Source organism: Stegodyphus dumicola, chromosome 4 (assembly GCF_044657685.1).
Source record: "Stegodyphus dumicola isolate Sdum_Otavi_A_Nest chromosome 4, ASM4465768v1".
Lineage (NCBI taxonomy): Eukaryota > Metazoa > Arthropoda > Arachnida > Araneae > Eresidae > Stegodyphus > Stegodyphus dumicola.
The window spans coordinates 37,022,179-37,028,178 of NC_140771.1; positions in this window are offsets into that span (position 1 = coordinate 37,022,179).

Below are 6,000 nucleotides of genomic sequence, written 5' to 3' on the forward strand. Positions count from 1 at the left end.
AGGTAAACTCTTGGTGTTTCCTTTGCTAAGGAGATCAAAATTACCATGGTCTAAAAATACTTATTTACCTCATATTAGAACTAAAGGGATGTGTAATTGCATGAATTCATAGGCTCAAATCAAGACCAAAATCAGGTTTCATTATTGCTTTTATAACATTTTCATAATTTGTCTGACTATAAAAAATATAATGTTGCTTAGATTATGGAATATATTGCTTATAATTTAGAGTTCTCAAATTTTGTAAATCTTACAACCTAACAGCTGTATGTGAATAACCTTCACTGAGTATTATTACTTTTATTAATAGTATGTTGACATAACAGTTGACTTTTTATTTTAAATTTTATGCAAATTTTCTACATTACTTAAACATTTTATCTAACAGAAATCTGAATTTTTTGTAATAAAAACTCTATAATAAAAGTAAGAGTACAATTTATATATAAAAATTTGACTACATGGGAAGCACTTAGATACTGATTTCAATGTCTTTAAATGTTATTATCATAAAGTTTAGATATATTCTTATTAAGTTAAGATATACTTTTATTCTATTATAAAGTTTAGATGTACAGAACAGAAGGCACACTTTGTGCTTACGACTCAGTCAACCACTTGTGGCATGATAACAATTAAGTTCAAATGTAAAATTTAAATTCAAATAAATTTGTAGCCCAAAGGCTGCACAAATCAATTTAATGCAAAGTTGGTTAAAAACTTAACTGGCATGGAATTCAACTATCAACAATTATAATGCAAGGCTGAAGACTACAAATCCTTTCTTATCTAGCAACCTCTTAATGTGGCCTCAAAAGGCAAAACACGGTTTGTTTTACAAAATAAAAACTTCATTTGGATTCTGGTGAGAAAACGGATGGAAGAAATTGACAGTAAAGATCCCAAGCATAAAATAACTCTGGTTACAAAATAAAGGAACGTTACAATATACTTTGTTCCCTGATTAATTATTCAGTACATGAAATAGTGTAATGCATTTTTGTATTTAGTTTATTTAAATGCTTTCCAAAAGTGACAGGATTTTGCAAACATAGTGACCATATTTTTCGACCTATAGATGCAACACTTCTTCTCTTCAGAAGTAAGATTTAGAATTAAGAAATAAGAAAATAAGAGAGAATTATGAATAGAAAATAAATACATATGCTGGATAGCAGAAGAAGGATGCCTTCATAAAGTACTTTTTAAGAGAAACAGGCTCAGATTCACATTACATCTATAGAAAACTACTAAAACTCCCATATAGCCAGCCTGAACTACCACTGTTCAGTGGCTATTACTCCACCACTAGTGGATTCCAATGACTGTTCGAATTTTTCACAGAAATTATCATTTACGATGATTGTTGTATTATTACCATTGGTACAAAATTTACTCATTATGATAATTTAATTTTAGCTTTTAAATTATAATCATAAATTACTTGTAATAAATTGAGGGATTAAAAAATACACACTTCTTAATATTTTTACCATTTACAAAATTTAATCATAAAAAATATTTCTAACACTAGTACAAAACTTGCCCATTATAATTGAATTTGATTTCCTTCAGTTTGAAATATTTTTTTATTTTCTTTTAATAACAGCATCTAAGAAACTAAAGTAACATATACTAGTTTGAAATGCATTTTTTAACCTTTTGTAAATTTCATTATTCATAAACATAAAAATTAACCTTTTGTAAATTTAAAATATTAGCTAAGTACTAATATAATAAAATATAAATATGAACTAACTACTTAAAATATTAATGTTTAATACATTATATTTTGTAATTAAAAATATTAACATTTTGTAAATTTCATTACTCATAGCATAATAATTGTCATAAATTCATTTACAGTAGTGTTTCAAGAATTTATCATAGCAGTACTTGAAATATTGAAAATTAGAGAAAGACTGTTTATTCTGATTAAGAGCTTATTTTTTAGGATTGTTATTTATTCTAGATCGGGTTTTGTTGACAATCCGCCATTTTTTTCCGATCTTCAAAACCGGGTCTACCTTGGCGACCAAAGTTTGTCGCCAAATAAAAAAATCGCCAAAAGGACCAATACTAAAGCTGTTCCCCAAAATGAAGTAATTATATTGATTAAAAATATGCCGTATCATACTTTTCGTAATGTTTTGTTTTACTAACTAGATGCAACTTATTTATTCCATATATTTTAATATACCAATATCAACACGGGAAAAATGGAAATGACCTAAAATATTTTTCTAACAATTTGTTAAACTAATTATAAAACAAAACTAAAATTTTGTGCATTATTTCTAAAAATATCGTTTCATTAATATTTTATAAATGACAACATATATTATATTGTATATATAACTACCATTGCATACTTATAAGTTTTTAAACATTTAATGTAGAATTTATGTTGATTTTATTTTGCCCAGTTTTAATACAGTTTTGAAGTATGATGGTCTTGTTACTAGGATAGCATGAATCTGCTAATAATACAAGTTTAATACATTTCTTGACAAATGTTTCTCTTATTCATGTAATATAATATATAAATCATAAAATAAGTTTTCTTAAAAATAAATTATTATTGTTTATTGGAATTTAAAACAATTCTGTATGTGTATGTTGTATTAAAAATAAAATAATAATGAATTTTTAATGAAGCATTGATTTTAGCATTAACATATATAATATAATATAATATATATATATATATATATATATATATATATATACATGAATAAATGGAAATGCAAGCTACTTTTCCTTACAAAACCGCCCATGAATATATACTTCCCTTTAGGCTGATAGCCTTTGCATGCTTTGCCATATTCTATCAATCCAAATGATGCAAATATGCAGAAAATTTTACTTTCTTTGAAAGTTAACACCGGAAATAAAATTCAATGCATTTGTAAAGTACATTAGTTCTCTTATAGCTTGACATTTAATTGCCCAATGATTTACTAGTCCAAACTAAGGCAGAATTCAGATATCGTTCAAATAAAAGAAAATTAATAAGGTCTGATTTTTAGACGTATATATGAAGATTTATTTTTTTAAATATTATTTTAAGTCAACCAAATTAATTTCAAATTTAAGTAAGTATTCATGCCTTTCAGTAGCATTATTTTTGTTATCTTAAATTAAATAACTGAATGCAATATTTCTTGTTAATAAAAGAAAAGCAATGTTATGAAAGACTAGCGAAGTGGATTTGCAAGTTCTAATTACGAAAGGTCCCATGCTTTAAGGGGTCATTTTTAAAAATACTTAATTAAAAAAATATTTAACGTAAAACTTCCAAACTTCACACATGTGGAATATTAATTCTACATATTTTATCTCATTCTTATTTTATTAATTAATTTCATAGCATTTTGTGTGACACTAGTAGTAATTATTAATTAAATTTTATGCTGTTTCTGATCTATGTTTTGATTTTGTTATTAATTACTTTAGTTTACATAAGATTTAAAATTATGTAAGGTACAAAAACCTTCTGCATCTATTAATATATGCTGAAGTGAATGAAATTATGCCAGTGAAATTTTTTTAAATAAAAAATAAATTTCTGTGGAAAATGTAAGTTATAAATTCTAAATGCAAACAAAGGAGTGAATTTGAAAGTTATCAAATAAGCCAAAGTGTTGGTCATTTTTTCAGTTTTGCAGAAGAATTTTTATACTTTGCAGAATGGGAATATGATGTTTGGTTTTGTTAGTATTAATTATTACAACTGAATTATTGCAACTTACATTGCAACACGTAATTTAGCTTAAAATTTATTTGAACTTAATTTTCTAATTTATTTTGATTATGTATATTTCATATGTCATAAGTCTTTGAAATGAACTTAATTCTATTTATTTACACAATTTTTTTAAAGAAGAAAAAGTCACATTTGGTTTGCTTAGTTGCACACGAAGATACATACCTATATATATAGAGAGAGAGAGGGAGAAAGAGGAGTTATGTTTACTTGCAGACTTTTTTCTTCCTTTTTACTAATATTATAGTATGAAAATCAATGGGGAAATTAAGCAATCAATTTAATTTTGAAGGATGTGATTACAATAAGATCATAACCAATCAAAAATATCCATGAATGAACTACTGGTAACTATTATTATTTAAAAGAAACCTACATTCCAATAAGAACGCTTAGTAACATAACCATTTAAGTTATCTGATAAAAGTAATTTTCATTCCTACTTCCCTATACCTTGAATTTCACTCTTAGTATTGCCCACTGCTACTCCCTAGACCTCAAAGCATTTAATGCATCTGGAACTGCAATTTGTGTCTTCTTCTACAGCATGCAAGTTATCACCGTTTAGTTTGTACTGCCACGAGCAATGATCTTCAGAATTACCGTATTGCGTTGCATATTCCACCCCACCCAGCTTTAGAACCAGATTCTGAAAATTAAAAAAATATTTACATAATTTTCCCCCTTTTAATGCATTCAGAAAATGAATATACCAAGATTTTAAAATGGATTTGTCAACATAATGATTGTTTTCGTCATACTAACAAAGGCAAACTTTTGCACACTTAAGGTCCCGTTGAATCTTTCTCTTCTAACTGTTGAATATTATGTCAGCCTAATACAAACAATGATCTATGATAGTGAAAGCAAATACCAACTGCCATTCACTGTGCAATTTTGCCATATCAGCTGAATGTTCACCCTAGCAAGCATCGGACCACAACCTTCTCTAATTATTTATGTATGATCTGAGGCTTAAGGATTTGCAAGAACAACAATGAGAATGATAGAAGTTCAAATTATAAAGAAGAAATGAGATACCTTATTAGATGTTGCAATTATGTGTATTCTTATTGAAATAGAGGTTTCTTTTAAATAAATAATATTGTGATAGTAGTAGTTTATCCATGATTACTTTTCATTTGTTATATTCCTACTGTGAATGTGTCCTTTGGAAATTAAATTATTCGTTTAATTTTTCCCTCTTAATTTTCGGAAGATAAAATTAGTAAAAATAAGTGGGAATATGGCATCAAGAGCATTAGATATCCCCATTTTCTTGAAGCTGTTCACTATTATTGTTTCATCAATGATAGGCCATGCACCCAAAATCCACTAGCAAATCAGTTAGTAAGATGAAAATGACCACTATGCGGACAAAACATTTAGGGTAACTTGTTTTGTGAGCGCCTTAAGGAAGACAAACATTACCTAAATCTTTAAAACATATTCAGAATCCTGTGCTAAAAGAAAGCTAGGGGGAAAATGTTGTCCGAGTCCCAGTGATTCCTTTGGACGAATATGTAATATTGTTTTAGAAATTTAAGGTAATAAATATAATATTTTTCGAATGCTAAAACAGTTCGAGAAATTTATTCAAGTTCTGAATTCTGAATATAAGTATACTGTATATTATATTTAATAACTATGGTGGCTTCATTTATGAAAATATTTGAATATTGGCTGTTTTTGTACAATGAACCTTCTCTAAGCTAGCTATACGTGATTCCTGAAAATTTTGATCTTTAAATGATAGTGGGCATCCTAGAGAAATTATGTTTACTAATTAGTTATTTTATGAGGAATGCTGGTTAAATTTAAAAAGTGATTGACTGAGGTAGTTGTTGTAATGAGACGGTTCACTGTAATCCAATTTTTTAAAGAATTTAAGCTGTTCTTAATTAATTAAGATATTATAAAGAAATATGATTAAAAGTGTTATATAAGCACATGTTTAAAACATCTATTAAAATAATTTTTATAAGCTTTTTAAGAGCATGATTATGATTTTAAAAGAAATGTTTTTTTCTTTATTTAGGAGACATGGTTTACAAAGAGGAGAAAAACCATTCATTTTTTCCAAGCAGTCGAAACGAATTTTTATGAAATGTTTATTAAATTATATTATGTTTTTTTTAATTAATTCTTTTTTTCAGGTTTTCTGTAAAGTTTATGAATTAAGTAATAAATTATTTTTACTTCTGTATTTTAATTAGCATATTATTTGCTTCATA